This window comes from Tachypleus tridentatus, chromosome 12, assembly GCF_004210375.1.
Source record: "Tachypleus tridentatus isolate NWPU-2018 chromosome 12, ASM421037v1, whole genome shotgun sequence".
Taxonomy (NCBI): Eukaryota; Metazoa; Arthropoda; class Merostomata; order Xiphosura; family Limulidae; genus Tachypleus; species Tachypleus tridentatus.
In genome coordinates, this window is record NC_134836.1 from 26,783,677 (window position 1) to 26,799,308 (window position 15,632).

Here is a 15,632-nt window from a genome sequence, read left to right on the forward strand (position 1 = left end):
ATATATAATTTATAAACCCTGCTATGAAGAGTATCTGAGATATTTCTCATTTCTAAAAAGAAAATCATCTTTCGTTGGTTTCTTTTGTCTGAGGCGTCGTTTAACGCCACCTTAAAAAAAATAGCATACTACTAAGCCGCAGGAAAAAACGGAATTTAGAAGTGCACGTGATCTAGTTAGTAAATATAGGCCACGTGGGTGTCGTGTTGTTACGAGAACAGTTGGATCCCACGTGGTAGCACGACTTTCTACCCACGTGCACTTCTCTCATGTTAGGTGTTTTGAAAAGTAAATGCTGGGCGGATTTCAGTGAGAAATCTCCAACGTATATCTTTCAAGGCCGATGGCGTATGAGGTTTTACACAGCAAAACTTTTTATTGAACTTTGCAAGTAATATTTGACACCATTTCTTCGTTTTCATCGTTGGAAGCCTTTTAAGGTCAGAGTTCTTTCGTATTAATTTTTTAGAGATGACTCTGAAATGAATATTTTTACGTAGTTTATTTAGATGTGTTTAAAAGTGTTGTTTGTGTCCTTTGTTTTTGTCACATTATATATTTTTTTTACCAACTTCGCTCCTCCGGAGAGTTTTATGGGGGGTTTCGGCATTCGAACCTGATCCATATGTTATTAAGCGCGATCTCTGTTTTTGTGTCAGTTTTTCACTCTTAAGTTCTGATCTTTCTTTCCAGATTTAGCCTGCATCCTTAAGATCCCCCAAACATTGAACATGGGAATTGGTATTTCTATCTGATTCCCCAGTTCCCCACCACAAGGGGATCCTGTATGTTACCATTACTATTACAAAGAACTCGACCAGACTTGTGGAGCACCTCAAAAAGTAACATTGGGTGGGGGTGGGGGGTGACGTTTAAGCTTTTTAGTTTCTTGCTTGTCAATCTAGTTGTAAAGTCCTGATTTATACCACCATTTAGAATTAACGTCCTTCTAGTGTTTTTGATGTTGTACGCTATACAGATCTGGATGTGTTCGTTACAGGTGTGGATAATACCACTTCGTCTTCCTTGAGTGTTTTGAGGTATTCAAGATGGCTGTTGAAATATCTCCCCATATCTCAGTTTCTCTATCAGATAACGTGGCAGAATTTGTGTTTGCGTCTAGTTTTTTGAGGTCCATGATTTATAGTTTATCTTGTTCTCATTTGCTCTTTTATCTAAAATGGTGGAAAAGCTTATTATAACTACTTGTAGCTGAAAATAACTATGTTAAAATAGTTGACGTGCATTCTTTCTAAGTATTGTGAATCAAAGTATTCATTATTTAACCACCAAGATTATTAAACGATAATTCAATTATAATCCAGACATCACCCCCTAACGTATAATCAAACAGATGAACATATCCCTACAGTTGGCGTATCAAATGTATGTGTGTGTGATATATATCAACGATATCAATATTATTTATCATTTGTGATTAGAAATTAACTACGCCCTTCGGATCTGTGGCTAACTACTATACGGTTTGATTAGGACTGTACATGTATTCTCTGTTTCACCTAGTTTGTGTGATAGCTTAAAAGACACTGCAAAAAAATGATCTGAATATGTTTAAACTATTTAAATTGGTTTCCTGCTATATACGCGAATCTGTTCTAAATAATTTTATTGTGCGACCATATTGTAAAAATATGCGATAAGCAGCGCCACTTTCTGTTTAACTATACACTCGAATGGCAGTACACCTGAAGAAGTTCACCTTGGATGTGTCATCGCAAGGAACAAGTTGCTGTCAAACCATGAAGTATCAGACGTTATAATGATGCGACAAGTTTTGGAAGTGGCCATGCAAGCTGCATCACTGTAACTTCGGAAGCTTCAAGTGCATTTGTACTGTTACTGCGCCACTACCTGACCATCAGTCTCACGTGTACACTTCTCGTAGAAGGAACCAATACACAGCATACAGTCATTGACATTGGGTTAGTTTTATGTCGCAAATTTACCTGCTTGTAGACATCCTGTTTGTGTATATGATTAAACTGTCTACATTTGAATTATAGGAAAAGCGATTGTTGTCAAAGTGCTGCCAACGATTCTGTCGCTAACATGAACACAATTTGCAACTTTGTGCTACAGAAAGAAGCCCACTTGTGTTACAGTGTTTGATGTGGAGAATATCATGAAGGCTAAAGTCGCTTCCACCTACATCAGAATCCTTGCAGAAAATCTCAAGCGAACCCATCTTTAGACCTGTATATAGATGGCAGCACTAAATGAGATAAAATCATATCAGTTACTCATGTGCGTCGAGCATATTTATTGGCTTTAAATCTACCTTAATCGTATTTTTATGTCTCTCATTGTACTCCTCATGCCTGAAACCCTTAAACAACAAGATCACAGTGATATGTCGATTTTAGGGGGACACCCTATATAATCTGCTATAATCTGTTTTCTTTTCCTATCTTTTCTGCCATATTGGATTAATGATTGATCTAAAAGCTGTAAAAAATATAAGCCCAAAATCGAGGATGTGAAAACCTAGCTGTGGATACAAGTTTTGTTGTAGTGTCACACATAGAACAGTATGTGCGTTTCGGCATCCATTTTATCCGCCACTATATTGAAACATAGTGGTGGTATCTAGATTCGGAATTAGTGCATGTGAAATGTGTAAGACTATATTTGATTGACACTAATTTCAAGTCCAGACTTTCTGCTTCTGCTGAACTGTTGTTGATCTGGAACGTCAGTTATGATGTATTGCTGTTTCGGTTTTACCAATCAAACACGTGTAAACTGAATACTACTACAATTCTGAAGTACGACCACTATCGTATTCAGTTATAGACCATCAATACTGTATTCATAAATAAATGTTGGACATTTTTGTAGTGTTTGGAATTATTATTTAGGACATAATTACATTTGACAGTTTACTATTAATGCTTTACAACAGCTAATTAATAATGGTTTTGTGTAAAATTGTGTATCGAGAAATACAAGTTTTTGATGAAAATATTTTCGTAGTTTTTTACAAATGTATAAATTTATGTATTTATATTAATGCCCCCTATTCTAATAGAAATAGTTCGACACCCTGGCTTTCCCAGGGAACCTGATGATCTCTGGTATCAAACGTTTGTTTTGTTTGTTTTTTGTTTGTTTTTCTTTTAGCAAAGCCACAAATGCTATCTGCTCAGCCCACCGAGGGGAATCGAACCCCTGATTTTAGCGTTGTAAATCCGGAGACATATGGTATCAAGCGAAGAGCCTCGTTGGTTATTGTGTTTATGATGACACCGTTTTTTGTTGTTGTTTTTTGTTAGAAATACCGTAACACCCTGTTGTGCGTATTTGAAGGGTTTTATATAACCTTGTCATTTCAGGATCTTGGATCCCATTGAGTTTTTAAACACATAGTTGTGAACTGTTTACACACCAAATGACGTGCGGCAATAAGTGATAGTTACAAATCTTTAATACCACTTGACACATACACCGTTTGTTACTCTTGCTAAGGATTGAAGGAGTTTATGTATTTTACAGAGAAAATGTGATTTATCCTAGATTTTTAATGGTCAGTTTCTAATTTTGAGTTTTAAAAGAGGCGAGAATATAATTTTTTTTCGGTATGTCGATTTCACATCTAAAGAACGATATGAAGAGAAGTCTGTAATATCAGGAATTACGATACATAAATTAGTGTGCAGTTTCAAACAGTTCGGAAGTTCGTTTCTTGTATAAAAGGGAAGCCACCTACTGGTAGTGTCCGTATAAGATGGTAAGGACAATTGATGGTACAAAAAAATTAAAATGAAGAGTAAACTTTTATCATGTCTTTTGTTCCTCGTTGGGACAGCGATAAGTGTGTGGACTTGCATTGCAAAAGTCTGGATTTAGTTTTCTCCCGGTGGATATAGCAGATAGTCCAACGTGGCTTTACTCTTAAGAAACAAACTTGCGTCTTTTAACATTATTTATATTGTATGCTTGTTTACTACTTTTCATTCCGGTTTCTTGTCGGCTCGTTTTTTCCCTTGGTATGTGAATCAGATGTTGGTCACAAAACTTTAGGTTAGCGTTAAAATTATTTGCATTATAATACTACTCGGTGTTGGTCTGTCTTGATAATACGCGTGCACTTCGTTTAAACGAATGCAAACGGAAAGTATATCTTATTACGTATACTTTAGTAAATATTTCATACAACAGTCTTATAGAAGTTTTTGAAAAAGGTCTGACGTTAAGTAGTTGAATAAGATAAATTTATTTATTGATAGTATTAAGTACAGTAAAGTTAGCCCTAACTAAATTAAAGTAAAAAACAACAAAACGTACTCAAGTTACCGTATTAATTTATCTCTCTGTAGAATATATGCTGTACTTATTAAAAGTTTACTCTTTGGCCTAAGACAAATGAATTTACAGATTTCGGTGTTTACAATTATCATTATTTTGTGTAACTGTAGAAGGCCTGTATTTAAACAAGTACTGTTGCAATAAAGATACTAATTTGACTCCAAATGTCAAATATTCAGTTTTCTATGGAATGGGTCAGCTTTGTCGTTATGTCCAGTGCCTTGACAGCGTGGTTAGGGCGCTGGACTGGCTATTTGCGGGTTTGAATCCCCGTCCACCAAACATGCTTGTAATTTCAGCTGTGAGGTCGTTATATTATTCGTTGGATGGTGATGCCCAGCTGCCTTCCATTTAGTCTTTCAATGTGATAAATGAGCAACGGATAGCGCTGATAGCCATCTTAGCTTTGCGCGAAATTCGGAACAAACCAAATACAGTGCCTCATTTACTATGGCTTTTTTGTCTGTTATAAGTGTTTACTAAAGGAATCGTCAAAAGTTGAGGCACTTCTAATTTTTTTAGACAGGACTAAAATAAATTAGTCGATGAGATCTTTTCTCCCTGTTTTATTAGTTATAATACCAGCAGTACCAGCGTGAGACACGGAGACACCCGATTACAGTTTATTACTCATGAGGATCTTTACTAACCTAGCCTCAAATTGATTTTTTTAAAGGCAGAATTGAAGTAAATTATTCTATGAGACCGTAGGCGAGGTAAAATACATTATTCGGAAGGGTTTGATCTCCCGAGTTCAAGACTGTAATTAAATCTCAAATTGGTGAAGAAATGACGAAGCTAAGAATTAAAAACGAAGGGGGATATAGTCGTTCTGAGAGTCGCTGTAAAAATAAATACTAATAGGAAAAAAGCACTTAACATAATTTATCGTGTAGATTTTTTGAGATGTATTTAGGGTTGTATAGAGATTATATTTTTTATCAAAACTGCAACATTAAAACATACGTGTTGACTGTAATTCTTTCATGTGTAGCCCCATGGAATTCATTAATGTTTCAGCGCTGTTGTGCTAACTAGAATTTCTAGTCTGTGTTGTCTTCCATGTGTAGCACTTTGACACTTGTTAATGTTTCACCACCGTTGTGTTAACTAATGTTTCCTTCATATGTCATGTTCCATATGTAGCACTATGATGACCCTTATTATTGTTTCTTTTACATGTTGCTTTCTGTGTGTAGTTTAAACGATCCATAAAACTTTTCCATGTCAGTTTGTGTTTTACATGTTCCATAGAACAACTTGTGATGGAGAATTAACGAAGGCTATAAACTAGGTAATGTGTGCATTATTCAACTCTTAAAGAATTACCTGTAAGCCTAAATGAACATAATATCAATTAACATCGTAGCCGAGAGAAGCATAAAATATTGCACACTCAGGACTGAAAATGTAAGCGTGTTATTTGAATTAAAACAAAAAAGAAGAAATCGCTTATCCTCAGAAATTACTGACTTGATTAAAAAATTAGTGGTTATTTAAGTGAAGTGTTCGTTTAATAGATGGCTCAATTCCACCTTTCTTAGTCACTGACGTATCGCGATTTCTGACACTTGGTCATGTGAATACGTCTTTACGTTAACTAAATGAGTTCCACTTCCTGTATTGTCTTAAGACATTCTGTGTTTATGTTCGCGATTTTGTTGTTGATCTACTTTTATTATTATATGTATTAGAAAAATATGTGTTCACTACTGTCTTGTGTCCATCCTGTTCATAGTTAGGCCAGATTTTAGTTAGATGAATTGTAATATTAATAGTATTTGTGTTTTGAAATTGTTTGAGACTCACAACTTTAACACACAAACATTTAATCTGGTATTTATTAACCCAAAATGTTTATGGTAATGGAAACTGTGTGTGATAATTATTTCATGGAGGGTGGAAGTGGATATACGCATTACTACAGACGTTGTTATAGACGTTCCCTACGTATAAATACTCAGAATTACAATGCGAATAGGAAACCTTTGTCTAACCAGTAATTACGATGGTGGCGGTCCGAATAGGTAAATTTTGTCTAACCAGTAATTATCGAAGTTGTAGTCCGAACATGTAATCTGAATGTTAATCAATCATTATTGTAGATGTAGTTCATATAGGTAATGTTTGTCTAATTAGTGATTATCGTGGTTGTAATTCGAATAGATAACATTTAATAACCAGTAATTATCGTGGTTGTAGCCCGAACAAGTAAACTTTGTCTAACTAGTAGCTGTACGTATAATTACTCATTTTTGTGTTAATAGCAGTTACTACCATTAGTGTAGAAATTTGACATTAGTAATTGCTGTGTTAAACTTAAGAACCACTTGATGCTATGTAAGATAGCATTTGTTGGATAAATATTAAAAAATAATTGATGGTTAAAATAGTCTTTGTCGCTACTTTGGTAAATATTTAGAATGACTGATGAGTAAAACAACTTCGTCAGTAGTTGGATAAGTAATTACAGTGCCTAACTGATGTGTGAAAAACCTTTCTCAGTTGTTGGATAAGTGTGTGTGTGTGTGTTTTTTCTTATAGGAAAGCCACATTGGGTAATCTGCCGAGTCCACCGAGGAGAATCGAACTCTTGATTTTAGCGTTGTAAATCCGTAGACTTACCGCTGTACTAGCGGGGGACGGCTGGATAAATAATCGCAGTGACTAATTAATGTGCGAAAAAAACCTTTCTCAGTAGTTGGCCAAGTAATCAGAATGAACTTATGTGAAAATTAGCTTTTGTTAGTGATCGTCTAAATTGTTTGAAACAATAACGTATTTGAGATTTTGTATTTTAAATTGTTTGAATAGTAGAGATTATTGTGTAACGAGTACTGTCGTTGCGAAGGTTCTTTTAGATGTTTTGGTAAACATCATGCTGAGTTCAGTCCGCGTAAGATTAACGAATTAACTTATTTCTTGAATAACAGTAGATAGCAAACAAACGCCTAAATTAATAGGTAAATAAGTATTAACTTCTGTATGCCATAATTAATAGTGGTTTTATAAGAATCCATAATTTTTATATCAGCAATGAAAATTGGTTGTTCGGTTTATTTTGAACTGTTAATTATTTATTGATATAACTGACATTATTAGCAGTTTATTAATAGTTAGAATAAAGATTTATGGTAATAAAAAGTACTAGTCACTAGTTGCTTGTGACTCATAACTTGTTGAATCATATGTTTATTAAACCTTTAATATCTATCGTTGTTCTAACCAGATGTGTTTTTAAAACATTTTAAATCTATACCTTGTAGTAGGTACGTTTTAGAACCTACTTGAATTTGGCAAAATAGGGAGTACATTTCACAAGCCCAGCATTCATATACTTCGACTAACAACCTTTTAGCCACGCTGATGTTTTAAAAACGTTGGTAAGATTTTTATTTCAGTTCTTCTTAACACATGGACAAGTTCACTCAGGGCTGTCTTTGGAGAAAAGTGAAAATTTAAATCCACACTTTATAAGAAAATGGTAATTCCCCATCCTAAGCTTTCCAGTATTGATTACATTATGTTAGGAAGATTAGTCGGCCTTTTCCAAATCTTAACACTAAGAAAACAGAGACCTTTTTCTATGTAATTACCCCTCGCTCCTTCTCCACACATAATTTTGTAAATTTCGGTAAGATCATCCCTGTCCCCTGCTGGTACAGCGGTAATTCTACGAATTTACACTGCCAAAATCAGGGGTTCGATTCCTCTCGGTGAACTCAGCAGATAGCCCAATGTAGCTTTGCTATAAGAAAACACACACAAGAATCACTCCTTTTCTTCTTGAAAGAAAACAAGGTAAAAATTTATAACTTATCTCTATAAAATAAACGTTCATTTCTGCCATGGGATCACCCTAGTAACCCTCCTTTGAATTCTATAAAACTCAATATACAGTGCTTTCTCAGGTACACAATGTAATTAGTGAGGTTTCACGTGATTTGTACAGTAAAATGTATATTTAATTGAGCAGATTGAATATTGCTTTAAGAAGCTGCTTTTTGGACAGTCTCTATTTTAAACGACGTTAGTTATTTCCACGCTGTTTCATTTATGATTTTATTTAGTTTTTAACGAATTCCATACTAACGTCATCCTATCTCAGCTGATCAATGTGTACGACTTGTGATGTAACGTCACATCGACGTCACTAACGTTTATGTACGTCACAGACCTAACGTCTATTTAATATACTATGCTAAGTAGGTCATTTTATCCGTTATTGGGTCATTGAGAAATATTGCTCAAATGTAGCTGGAAGCTCAAGTTAGCGATCACTTGTTTCAAAGTGCAAACTTAAATTAACATACCAGTCATGCTTTCTTAGCCATGAGTTTTTGCGTTACGTGCGTTGAACAAATGACATGTATGTGGGATAGTTTGTCTCGTTATCTGGGAAACAACGAAGACCTTGGGATACCGGAGAGTAAATGGATCATCGTAATGTTTATTTCATGTGTAGTTTATGTTGAAATTAAAATGGATTAGGTAGTTACAGAAAATGATTTACAAGGCATGTGTATAGCGTTATTGACCTAGTTGAATTTTTTTTACACACAGTTTAAGTATAGAACTAGCTTGAACAATCAGCAAACCTAGTACCCATTGAGTTTAAATAATGTGTATTGCTCTAAGATCAGTAGTAATTAACATTTAAATGATACCCTATGTGTGAAGAATGGAGGTGGGGACTCAAGTGATACCTACACATTTCAGCCAAGCTGTCTCATTTTGTCAGTTTTATTCATGAGGATATGTGTAGGTGTGAAAACATAAACCAGGTATATTTAAATTTGTTTCTTTATGCTCTTGAAAATCCTTGTGTTCTGGTCAGGGTTTTACATAACAGATAAAATAAAGCTTTAAAAAACAACAGCATGATTATTTGTTCATGGAAGTGCTAATGTTTGGAGCTTGAAATTCAGAGGTGATATTTCATAGGAGTGACTGTTCCATTTGTGTTATTGACAAAGGTTAGATGTACAGTATGTATGTGACTGAATGTTGAACATTTCTTATAAGAGACATAGTAAAAGATTATAAAAAAAGCACTTCTAAGAAAGTAAACAAGACAGCCTAAAAAAATCTGTTAAAAGAATATATTAAAACACTTCTACTAGTAAGGTAAATAAAGCATTCATTAAAAGCTTTGTAAAAGGTGCTACAGAGGATTATGTTGTATCGAATTGATTTTTGAATTGCACCACATCATTACAGCCGTGTTTCTTTGTTATAACCCTGCTGTTCAACTTCCATGGCAAAATGCTCTGTGGTAAGGGTTTATTTTGATATGACATTCTTACCACATGGACATCATTTGCCATTGACCTTTGTGTTTGTGGATTCTTACTTGTTATAAAGTGTTACACTTTGCTAACAATGACTGAAGTATAGTTTGTTGGAGGTCTGATCTGGTCATTTGGATGGTTGTACCTTAAGTTTTTCTGTATTTCTTTATTTGTCAGTACAGTTAAGCACAGTGGATGTCCATGTCTTGAAAGTTGTAAATCCCTGATATGCATGTGTGAATACTTTGTGTTAAAAAGAGGTGTTACCAACTCTTATTAAAAGTTATCCATTTTCAGTGATATCTTGCAACTTAAAAGGTGCCAAACAATCTTAAAATGTATATCAGACATACAGCATTTCACTGTAACTCTGTATTAGTTGTGGTTTTCATATGCATTGTTGATTTTAATATTCAAATTGATTGTAATGTGCTCAACTTTTTTTTGCTGTTTAAGACCTTCAAAACATTCTTTAAAAAAGCTTTGAAAAGTTTATATTATTTCTCTGAAAACAAACAAAAATGATTATGATTCTTTCTTTTAGTGATTTACTGAGCTTTCCACCTTCTTGTTTGTCTGTGTAATTTGTTACCATAAATTTAAGGGATATAGATATGTTTCAGCTTATTGAATTACAAGAAATGAAACAAATTAAAGAGTTTAGAGATATTCAAGGTAACTGTTTGATACATACACTGCTGGTCAAAATCTTAAGGCAATGAAGATAAAGAAAATATATGCATTTTGCATTGTTAAACTCAACCACTTATTTGAGTAGAGCTTTGAAAGAAGACATTAAGGAAAGGAAAAATAAAAATAAAAACCTTTTTTAGCATTTAGTAGGGAAAATGTGAACACTGTGAAATTAGCCTAACTACTAGCTGGTCAAAAGTTTAAGACCATACTGAAATGAAGCGTTAATCGGTAAACACGTAATGAAATTTAGTCATTTGTGTTCAAGCATTATCAACATCTCCTGTGTTACATTGGGTAAAAACATGGCAAAGGCTAAAAAGTTGACAGAGTATGAAAGTGGCAGAATTGTCGAGCTGCAAAAGCGAGGTCTCTCTCAATGTGCCATCGCTGGTGAGATTGGGCATAATAAAATTGCTGTTGCAAATTTCTTATAAAACCCTGAGGGATACGGAATGAGAATTTCAAGTAGTCGGTCTAAGAAAAGTTTGCCGGTGCTGAGCAGGAGGATTCGACGGGTTGTCCAGCAAGACACCAGCCAATCTTCGAACCAGAATAAGGCCCTAACAGATACAGAATGCAGCTCAAGAACAATAAGACAGTATCTAGGAGAGAAAGGCTTTAAAAACCATAAATGTCTCCTTCCACACCACAAAACAGCTTGGTTAAACTTTGTTGAGAAGCACCAAACATGGGATATAGAAAAGTGGAAGAAGGTTTTGTTCTCTGATGAGCAAAAATTTAACCTGGATGGTCCAGATAGCTTTCAACGTTATTGGCACGATAAGGATATTCCACCAGAGACATTTTCTACATGACACAGTGGTGGAGGTTCCATTATGATCTGGGATGCTTTCTCCTTCCATGGAACAATGGAGCTTCAGGTTATACAGGGGCATCAAATGGCAGCTGGCTACATTTGCATGTTGGAGAGAGCATCCATATTGACTGAAGGCCCTCGCTTGTGTGGAAATGACTTATCTTTCAGCAGTACAATGCTGTGATCCACAATGCTCATAGGACAAAGGACTTTTTCATGGCAAATAACGTGATTCTTTTGGACCATCCAGCATGTTCGCCCGAACTGAACTCCATTGAAAATATTTGGGGTGGATGGCAAGGGAAGTATATAGAAATGGACGTCAATTCCAAACAGTGCATGATCTTCATGAAGCCATCTTTATCACTTGGAATAACATTCCAGCCAGCCTTCTGCAAATGCTTATATCAACCATGCCAAAGCGAATGTTTGCAGTTAATTGCAATGACGGCCGTGCAACTCGCTACTGAGACCTCTTGTTGGGCATTTCCTACCCTGTTTAGGACTTCTTTTTGGTGTGGTCTTAAACTTTTGACCAGCTAGTATTTAGGCTAATTTCATAGTGTTCATATTTTTCCTATTAAATGCTAAAAGTTGATTTTTCCCTTTTCTTATTTTCATCTTTTGAAGCTCTACTCAAATAAGTGGTTGAGTCTAACATTGCAAAATGCATATTTTTTTTTTATGTTCATTGGCCTTAAGATTTTGGCCAGCAGTGAATGTAATAGTTTGAATAACCTGTAACTTTTGTTAATTTTGTTCTTTGTTTCTGGTTCTGAATATTTTCTTTTTTTTTTTTTTCATTATATTTACTTCCAGTGTTTGTGTGTTGTAGATTAGTTGACATGTCATTTACACAAATATTAGGCCTAAATATGCACAGATTACATAAAATCACTATCTTGTAACCTCTCAGCTTCAGATAAGAATCTTCAGAAATTGTTGAACTATCCTGTTTGTTGTGTATTAACCCTGCACAATGGGTCAGGTCTCTCATATTATATGTTGACTTGCAATCAATATTTTATTGAACTACTATTTTACAACTTTATGTCAGTAAGCTTGGAATGAAATTGTAGATTATAATTCAGACTTTAATATTATATACAAGTTCTTAATTTAAAAGTAAATATTAAAATAACATTTAGATATAGATTTTAGTGAGTCACATGGTATGTTGAATGCTGTGCTGTTTAAAATACATTTGTTAACTCAAAGTACTAAGTCTATAATTTCATACAAATTATGAACTCAGTAGCTAGAGTATCAGATAAGAACCTCATGTCTTTTTATTTCACTGAGAGAGTGCTTATGTACAGAATCAAACACAGTGGCCCTGTTCAACTCTTTCAACTTGTTGGAACAGTTCCTTTTATATTCCTACTACAGTATATGATGTGTGAATAACCAATCAACAGCTTAAAATGCCCCAAGAGTGGTTTACACAGTCATTTTAACCTTTTAAAAAGGTACTATGTTCTTTAGTACCAAGTTTTTAAGGAAGTAGGTTGTGTCTTTAGTCTGCTTGAAATTTCATGTTTTTTAAAATCTAAATAAAGTTTAGTTACTAAACATAGTGAATTATAGTGGAATTCAATGGTATCAGTGTAGTCATTTATGATTGTTTTTGGTTATTCAACTGTATATATAAAACCTAAAAAAAATTTGTTTGATATGTTCCGTGTGTGTAATTTTAAAAGGCAACAACAAAGTACAAATATCATGGCAAAAAAAGATAATTGTCTGCTTTAGTGTGTTTTTTTTATTGTTCTATATTTTAAGAAATAGTATGGTTTAACAATTTATTTCTAAATAGTAATAATCTACATACATATGTATAATGTATAATAATTGAAATGTGACTGTATATTATAAAATACTAGTCCACTAAAATATAGCCAAAATAGGGAAGATTAAAGGTCAGTTTATATTACTTGGATATATGGCCTGAGTGCACATGTACTGCATTAATGCAAGCTGTATAATATTAGGTAGGCATGAAGGGAAGTTTAGTATAATAAAAAATAATAAATATGTTCCTCTATGGTATTATGAACTTAAGCTACTTAGACTAAACATGTTTATTTTCCTGTTATAATATGTAGTAATCCTAGTAAGAAAAATAGTATAATTTATATTTATTTCCTTTTATTTTTATGATGGTCATAAGGTTGGTTAAGTGACACACCCCACATAGTTAAGAATATAGAAAATACTATAAAATATAAAGCCTTACTAAAAAAAACTTTAGAAATGTATTTAGGAGGTTTTAGAGATTATGCAACTAATATTTGAGGTATTTTTTGTTGTTTTTTAATCATAACTTGAAATCACTTTGTATTCAGACTAGTAAAGAAACAAATCTTTAATAAAAAATTCATTAAAAAATCTGATTTTTTGTATATAAAATGCTTGTAATCTTTACTAAAATTCTATCAAATTTTGTGAAGATACACATGTTGAATCAAAGTTATAGAGCAAATACTTAACATGTGTTAATAAGTTGATGAATTCGTGCATATTATACTGAGCTCGTTGCAAAAGGGTTAATGAGTGACATTGAAATGTTCACTAAGCCTATTGTAATTTGCCACATCTGAGATTAGGTCACTAAACCTTATTTTATGTGCATCTTACATATCATTGCATAAATTAGATGCCATATACGCAGAATAGCATACAAATATTATGTGCAGAATCCAGTATGGAACTCCAGTGAGAAGAGAGATGTTTAATACTTGTTCAGATAAGCCTCATCAACTGTCCTTGTTAAGAAGAGGTTTATTTTGAAAAGGTTGGATCCTGTTACCAAACATAATTCTCTTTCAGCTATAGGAGCATTATAATGTGATGACAAATTCAACTTTTCATTGGTGAAGGAAAGCCCAGTAATTGGTAGTGGATGCCTTCCCTCTGATTTATTTCTTCAAACATTTAAGAGGGCTAACACAAATAGCTCTCAAGTAGCTTTGTGCAAAATTCAGTAAACAAACTTCAGAAGACTTGTACTGTATGCTGGAAAATAATGATAAAATCAAATACCAATGTCAACTAAGTAAAATAAAATGTATAGTTGAGAGGATATAGCTTTAAACATATATTTGTAAAGTGTGTCAGAAGGGTTGGTTTTAACCTTTTCACATATTCAGTCATTTAGTGATTGTTCAACATCCTTAATGTAGTACATTTTATTTTGAATTACTATATTTGACCACCTTTATCAATTTTACAAATTATAATAAAGATGGATATTTTGCTCGTTTTCACTAATTGATTAAATAACACAGAGCCCTCTATTCAAGTCAGTAATGAAGTTGAAAAAAAAACAGGTTACCATTTCTAAACAAGAATAATCTAGAAACTGTGGTTTATCATAAACCTTTTTCTGTTATCATACTATCTCACCAAGAATCACATCATTTTTACTCTTATGTTTACAAGTCTTTAAAACTATGTTCTAATTCAGCCAATTTTAAAAAAATGAACCGTTAGTTATTAAACATGTAGCATCAGTCAGAGGTCTCTGGCCTCATATTGTTGACAGAGCAGTGAGGAAGTTTAATGAAATTTGAAAATAAAGTGAGTTAAAATCAGCATTTGGTGAAATACATACAAAGAAGTGTTGTTTTTACCATATATCCCAGGTTTATCATGTGAAATTTTTCATAAATTAAAAAAAAAATAACAAGATCTTACTACCATTTTAAGACCACTAAATAAAATTAGTAAAATAAAACTAAATATTAAATAGTCTAATGGAAAAAAAAAACACACACACACACATATAAAGTTCAGTGTAAAAGTGGTCATAAATAAGAAACTTAAAATATATAATAAATGAACATAAAAATTATAAAAAACAAAAGTGAAATCTCTGCATTTGCTGAACACAAATTATATATGTCATATCACCCAGTGGGAAAAAATGGTTATTTCAGCTTACAATATGATTGCATGAAATACTAGAGAAATCACTGAAATAATGAAACACAGCCAAAACAACTTATTCTTAAATAAGGATAAAGAGTTAGAAATTTAGAGTGTTTTGGATGGCATGATTTTCTATCTTGAATTGTAAACTAGTAGTCACAAATTTTTAATATATACACAGGATCTTTGAATTTTATTCTTTGCATATTTTTTTTTTATATTTTGAGTGAAATCAACCTTTCCATACCTAGTAGTTAACAACTTCTATCAGTATATACAGTAAAGTTAACTTTATAAAATATGTTAATTATTATAAACATAAGAAGGCATAAATGATTCAATCCAGTTTTTTTTAAGTGAGTGTGTGCACTTTCCAGGATTTATAAAAAAATAAAACTTTATTGTATAATTTTCAAAGTTGAAATTAATTTACACAAGCACCATTGAACATCAGTCTAAAGTTATCTGTACTCACCATTCCTGTAGTTTTATTTTTATGAAGGTTAATTCTGATATTTCAATATGTTTTTGTTTTAAAGTAAAAATTTAAGAAGTGTTGTTCCAGGAAATTT

General features: G+C 33.1%; 1 protein-coding gene across 16 annotated transcripts in view; it reads left to right on the plus strand.

Annotated features, from left to right (window-relative positions):
• LOC143235393 (focal adhesion kinase 1-like) overlaps positions 1-15,632 on the plus strand; it is a 122,275-nt gene that overhangs the window by 44,816 nt on the left and 61,827 nt on the right. The window contains exon 1 of one of the 16 annotated variants that reach the window (XM_076473520.1): positions 256-440. The exons of 14 other annotated variants lie outside the window; for them this stretch is intronic. The gene's annotated coding sequence lies outside the window, so the exon portion shown is untranslated. Of the gene's footprint in view, positions 1-255; positions 441-8,943; positions 9,111-15,632 lie in introns of those variants that run through there. One more of the 16 variants, XM_076473521.1, reaches the window with a different exon arrangement.